Raw genomic sequence first — 7,354 nt, 5'->3', positions numbered from 1 at the left:
CTGTCAATCGGACGTTCATTTTTTATTTTACGCCGATATAATGTTATGATTAATGTAATTAATGTGTTTTGTCTTCCAATGTCGACGCCCTTGGCAGTTCGACAGCTTAATGTAATCCTATGCGATTATGAAGTAGTCTAATGCGATGTTTACGTTCCACTGGACTGTCAGGATCTATGAGGCGCAATGAGTGTGTAAAAATATAAATTTTCTCGTGCTATTAACGCACGACCTACCTACGGCTGTAATTTATGTGTTTATATACATTTTATAATTAATTGCTCGCCATTAATTTCGTTTCGAGAATTATTAGTCTCGGCGAATTATATTTAATTTGAATAAGTAATCGATGAATTTTACAAGCAGGTGGTTACGTTAGTTCCGTGTGATAAATGTGCGCTGCTATGGACAGGACGGGGACAAACAGTTTGTTTATAAAATACCGTAAGTGATTTGTGTTTTTTTCCTACAGCCATTTACTTGTTTTTGAATAATCATTCGGCGTGTCCCGACACGATCTCAGTGCATCGTCGTCGACAGCGGTGAAATGGAAATATTTTTTAAGGCCGTCATGAATTTGACAGCAGCTTAATTTATTGAATTATACAACGCACATTCACAAAATCAAACACTCGTGTATAATTTCAATAGAACATAGTTTTCAGCCTATGGGGTCAACAAGTATTTTATGAACGTGTTTAATTATTTTACATTCTGATCGTTCATTTTTGATTTCATGAGTTTATAATCAATTTGTCAGTTGATTACAGCTCTTTTCATGTCAGAATAATCTTCGATGTGGTCCGTCTTAAGCTGTTGATGACTCTATTGATGACCATTAACTAAAGACTTGTGTCGCAACAAACCTAACAGCCCACTGAAAGCAAATGGATTTATTTTGGTAGACAAAACGTCGTCGTGTGCGTAGATTAATTGTTTTAATAACACACGATTGGTTTATTGAAATGTTAAGCATAGACAATAAGGTTTAAATAAGACGTATCCGAACATGAAATAAATAAGTGAAGCAATTACCTCAAAATATTTTGGATCTACAAGTAGATTTCCAAGTAGTACAAATATATTCTTAAAAAAAAAAACTGCATAATATTGTAAAATTACATAAAAATTGGTGCTGCCTGGGTGAGTTACGACAGCATTAAAATTTTCGTTAAGACTTATATGCTAATTTAATTAGAAACTATTTCCAATGACAAGCATTAATTTGTTTTTTTTTCACATGAAACTGGTTTTTTAAAGAAACAATTAGGTGAGTAAAAATCTGTTTTACGATTATCTTGGGCAAAAATGCTATTAAAAGATCTTATATTTACAACTTCAATCTATTAGCTACAGCCAATTTATAACAAATTCCGTTCAAACCACTTTTTAATAATTACGTTTCATAAAATTAACGATCTTAAATAACTAGTATGTCATGATTGTAAACGTCTAATTTATGTACTGTTTTCTATTCCAATGCGATTTCTAAACTTTAAATTGCGCAACAGTACTAGTTAACAACATTGATGTATTTAAATGTATTAATTTATACCGATAATTATAATTTATTTTTTATAGCTCCTTGTAATTTTATATTAATCTGATTGTGCGCATATTACAAAATTTTGATCTCACACGTGTTGAGGATCAATATGGTAATCGTTCTATGGACAAAGTAAAGAAATTTAATGATTTTTTCACTTATTTTTCTTTAAGCTTTGGTAGTTTTATTTATTCTTTGAACGGTATGCCGCTAAACATTTCACTAAGAATTGAACACCGGAAAATACAACTAAATTCAAAGATACAAAGTAATAAAAGGTGATTAATAACTTCCATTAGTATTCGAGCTATTTAACAGCTAATATTTTTTATTTCACCGCTTTTATAAGTTTTACTCGAATGCCCACTGTAATCTCAGATATTCAGAATACAAAAAACAAGATATTCTACTTCATTACATTGCTAATTTATGTATAATGTATTTAGATACTAATTTGGCACTGTAATTTCAATGTTTTATTTCACAGTAAAAAAAAACAGTCGTATATATTTTATTGTCTGCGTAATAAAAATGTCTATTTATTTTATGAATCACAAATTTGTATTAAATTGACAGATTTTATGTTTTTTTTTTTAATTAGTTTTATTACAACGAAAATAAATATACGCAATAAATACTATGCAGATTAATTTTAATCAAAAACATTTACGTAATAAATACTAACATTAAATTATTACATCAGAAAAATAAAATTATATTTTAATGTATTAATAAAGCTCTAGTATAAATAATATATTTACTTGCTGTGTTATTTTATTTAAAAAAAATAATCATCTTAATATCAATGAATAAGTTAAGTTGAAGTTTTTTTATATAAGTGCAACAAAATGTCTTATCCTCATATTTAATATATATATATATATATATATATATAAAGTATATTCAATAGTATTTAAAAATATGAGTAATATATTTTTTTATAATATTAATTTAGTAATTCATAGATGAATATCAGTTGATGTTGTTTCCTACATTTATACTAAGCCAAATTGACTTATTTTTAATCAAATAAAACGAAATTATTTAAAAAATTCATTAACTTTAAAATAAAAAATCCCTGCACAGTGGGGTCGCGGCCCCGTTGGGACGTAGCATAGTTGGGTCAAGTATAATGATATCTGACAGTGATTAAAATCACTATCATAAAAAACACTTCGATACATATCTGTAGATGTGTTTAATTTTAAAAATAGGTGGATCATTCCAAAAGCAACATGATCTCCTATTTCCTTATTTATATCCTGATTAAGATAAAGTATGTCGAATGAAAGAAGGATATAAATATTATTTTGCCATAAAAAATTGTATGGATCCATACACTTTTCAATAAGTTATAGCATTATAAAGTTAAAAATATAAAAAAGAATTTTTTTACAAAAATATTAGTTTTAATTAATTTTGATGTTAGTTTTCAACATGAAAAAAAACTAAAGTCTGAAATTTTTCTTTTTTATATTAAAGTATATTACATAGCTATAATTTATATAGCTTAATTTAAGATATAAATAAAAGTGTCAGTATTTCCAGAATATTTTCAAGAATTAAGTTGAAAAAGTTCTACTTTCTATATGCATTTTTAAGTTTTGAATCTCCCTGTATAAAGAGTAATGGTCCGATTAAAAAAAAAAGTATGTCAAATGAAAAAGGTATAAAAATATTATTTCTCATAAAAAAATTGTATTGTTCTATACATTATTCGAAAAGTTATAGAGATTAAAGTTAAAAATGTAAAATATAAAATCGAGAATTTTACCACAAAAATAGCATACGGGAGCCATATTCACTATGAAGACAAAGTAAAGTCCGAAATTTTTTTTTTTTTCATAATATTACATTAGCTTTCATTTAAGATATATATAAGAGTGTCAGAGTTTCCGGAACACTTTAAAAGTTAATTTTTTGTGAAAAAGTTGAATTCTCTCTGTGGCATGTAAAGAGTTATATTTATAGAAAAATATACCAAATGATAGGCAAAGACATCAAACATCTATAAAAAAATTATATCAATTTGGTCATTTTTGAAAAAGTTATGGCCTTTTTAAATAAAATAAATTGAAAAAATTTCGAAAATTAGCTATTTTTAAAATTGTAATTTTTTGGGGAGATTTGTCTCATTTACGGGGAACGAGGGAAATTTTTTCAATTTTTAAGGGTAATTTCTTAGACTAGATACGATTTGTGATCTTTTGACGTATCGTTAAAAGAAATCCGTTCGGTGAGAGCTGAGAAAAAGTGATATTAGACACACAAAAAAAAAAAACACATCATAGTAAAATTAATACCTTCTCAGCTTCGTATCAAAGCTAAAAATATAACTTTGTTTTAGTTTTCAGGCTAAATAAAATTTTAATTTTTAAAATATCTATTGAAGAAAAAAAATCCAAAAATAAATAATTTAAGAAATAAAACTAAATTTAGATTATTAACAGTTAACTTTTATGTTATACTCTAACGCTGAATAAAAAAATTAAAAAGTATCATAATAATCACAATTAAAATACTATTGACATAAGCAATCCATTTATAAAAATATTAATGAAAAGTTACATCCGATTTTAGTGTTATAGTAAATATAAGCACTGAAAAGTTAACAAAAAATTGCAAATTATTATTTAATTTATTACAGATAAAATGATGTGCAATTACTTTTTGTAATACTAGTCAAATAAACATTTATTATAAATACATTTTTATGAAAAAATTTAACTTCATATTGAAAACTTAAAGTGGGTAATATAACCGTTTGTAAATGGCTCATTAACCACAATTTAAATGATTTGAAGCAGTATACATGAGACAGGAGTAATTTTACATAGTACTAAGAGTCATAAGCATAAGAAAATCTCAGAATCTCATTAGATTTTTATTCACCCAAGGCTGACGTTGTTTGTTGTGTATTATCAAGTGTAAGAAATATACGATGATGATATTTATTACCGATACTCACGCCCAGATTATTATTTTAATTTATACAGCTCGAGGAAATAAGACAAACTCGTTTAAAACTTTTTAATACGATCTGATATTTAATAACTATAATATCAATGTCAATGTATAAATTACCAACGTTCAATATAAATGTGAAGACTTACCCCAAGACTATGATTAATATTGAATTTTTAAACAAACAAACACATAGACTTTCTTATGTTAAATTATACAGGATCCTACTCAGTAAAAATAATCACCAATGTCAATTCGTATCACTAAGTATTAATTATATTTTTACGGCACGTGGACTTTTTTGTGGTCAAAATTGGCTAAAAGTATCTCAAACAGTGTCGTCGATGTGGTGTTGAATATAAAAAATCAATACGTTCACTTGGCGGTAAATAATTAATCGATTTCGTTGCCCTCGCGGTTATTATGAGACGGTGTGTAAATGGTCATCAATCGACTATAGAATATTGAATGACGCAAGGGAACTGTGCTTGTTGAAAACCGTGCAAATCTGGACGTCCAAGTGTCTAGAAACATATACACAGACAGAGTTGATGTGACTTGGTGGTAACGATGAAAGTGGTAGTCGGAAAGCCGATGATAAACGATCGGTTAGGATACGGAGTGAAGAGAAGAAGAGTAAGGCTCTAGTATTGAGAGTTTTTTCACCCTCTGAAAACACTTCTCCCCTTTCTCGTCCTCAGGCTCAGCGGGAGGGTCTGTCGTCCATAACATATTATAGGCGCCATTTCGCTTAATAAATCATTGTCTTTAAGATCAATTTGGTTGCCAGCGATATCAATCCATCATGGTGTTGTACAACCCGCAGCCCGTTTTTACCATCCATCTAGTTCACGCGCACCGTTGCTACTGTTACTATCATCGTCAAGCGCGTCTACACGATTTATATGAAAATTATTACTTCTTGCAATAAGAATGAACAGTGGAAAAAAAAAGAACTCCGGAAAGTAGAGAACCAATAAAACGGAAAGCAGAGACAAAGTCGGAAGTCCCCTTTTTTCATTTGAATATATTTTTTGTCACTTCTTTGCTGTTACCCGAAACGTCAGCAGGGAATGACTCGATCAAAGTCAAAAGTGAGATATTTAATGAACACGGGTCGATTGACATCTCTAAAAAGGTTTTTAAATTTTCGAGATCATTTATTTTTTTTAGAAAAATCAAAGACATCAAAACGTTAAGGTAAGAGAGTTCAACAACGTTTATTACTAAAGGAATTTTCCAGAAAAATACGGAAATTTACTAGCGACTACCTTACGTTCAAACCATTTAGAGTTTTTATTTGATTTGCTTCAATAATTTTTTTGTATAACATAAATTGACAGAACTAGGACAGCAGAATAACTTATACAATACCAAATATTTAAATACTTTTAGAAGTCATAAAAAATTCTTCAGGAAATAAATAGTTTTTAATAAAAATAGGAGAATCAGACTATTGAAAGCCGGTCTTAGGTGGAATGATAACCAAAACATGTCGGTTGAACAGTTGTCGTATTAATTTATAGATTTGCTCGGACATTGTGGGAGTGAAAGAAAAAATGGCTTTTTATTACATACAAAAAGACATACACACATATATTCACAGACAACAAGGTGTGTTTATACCTGGTGTACGTATGTTCTTGTCGTTAAGTAAACGGCTATCGCTGGGCTCGGTTAATATTTATGGTGATTTGCTTTTGTTAAAAACGTCTTAGACACAGCTTAAAGGCAATATAATATGTGCGTTCCGAGGTGATATTGTTGTGGCAAGGAGTTTATTATTATAAGGAAGAATGTTTTGGTATGGTGTTAGGGATGCTCTCATCGTAGCGCAGTAGCACGTATAAATTGTATAAAACCGTCAAACGGCGGTGGCGGCGGAACAAATGCGTAACGTCCAACCCAATAAATGCGAAAAGGTCATAAAGAAAGAATGGCGAAAGAGAAACACATTAAGGGGACCATTTTTAATGTCCGAAAATGTCGACCATCAATTATGCCTTACACGATGCACGACGAATCACTTTTTCTTCTTCTTTTTTTTGATATGGACAAAAAAGGGAAACAGTCTCTGGTAAATGAATTCTCTTTTTCTGATCGGAACGTAAGATGTTAAGCGTTTTTTTCGTCTGCCCATTTTGGTATACGACTATTTGTTTGTCACAGCTTGTATAGGTTTTCAATTTTGGATTATTTCTCAAAAAGATTCCACTTGGCTGACGTCCCACCGGGCGTAGCTCGGAAGTCTCATCATATCTTCTGCGAGTCCAATGCCTGTGGGTGTTCGGATGCAATTCGTTTCAGAGCTACTCGAGTTACGTCCTATGGTGCGATACGAATAATATGGCCATTATTGTTTTGTCATATGTGTCCACGTTAGTGATTAGTGTGTGGGTCGACATTGACCTGCTCAAAAGACTACGTATTATTTCCGAAAACGAATGCCTATGCATTCCGAGTCTGAGACGATAATGTGCATTTTAGATGTACAACTAGAGATCCCAGGGTCCTTTAGAGTATTAAATCCTATGAGAACTGTACAAACGTAGTGAGAAAGGCAAGGGTTTTAGTTATGTCTTTATTTTTATTTTATATATAAAAAATACTTGTCTAACACATTGATAGAAAAAAAAAAAAATGCCTTTATATAACCAAATAAAGTAGTAGACATTAAGTAAATAACAGATTTATTGGGATGATATAATTTTTATATATTTTAAAGTTTTAAATTAATTTATATAGATATTATTTACAGTTACCTTTGCACCAATTATAAAAAGAATCGTATAAGTAGCGTTTTACTAAAATACAAACAAACTTGATTATTTAATGTGTTTATCG

General features: G+C 29.5%; 1 protein-coding gene across 1 annotated transcript in view; it reads left to right on the top strand.

Moving 5' to 3' along the window:
* Positions 1 to 3,520: 3,520 nt before the first annotated feature.
* Positions 3,521 to 7,354, top strand: part of LOC126910485 (soluble calcium-activated nucleotidase 1-like) — a 219,825-nt gene continuing 215,991 nt past the window's right edge. The window contains exon 1 of the mRNA XM_050693103.1: positions 3,521 to 3,530. The gene's annotated coding sequence lies outside the window, so the exon portion shown is untranslated. The remainder of the gene's footprint in view (positions 3,531 to 7,354) is intronic.

This window comes from Daktulosphaira vitifoliae, unplaced genomic scaffold, assembly GCF_025091365.1.
Source record: "Daktulosphaira vitifoliae isolate Bord-2020 unplaced genomic scaffold, ASM2509136v1 Scaffold_1, whole genome shotgun sequence".
NCBI lineage: Eukaryota > Metazoa > Arthropoda > Insecta > Hemiptera > Phylloxeridae > Daktulosphaira > Daktulosphaira vitifoliae.
This window is presented reverse-complemented; position numbering and strand designations above follow the sequence as displayed.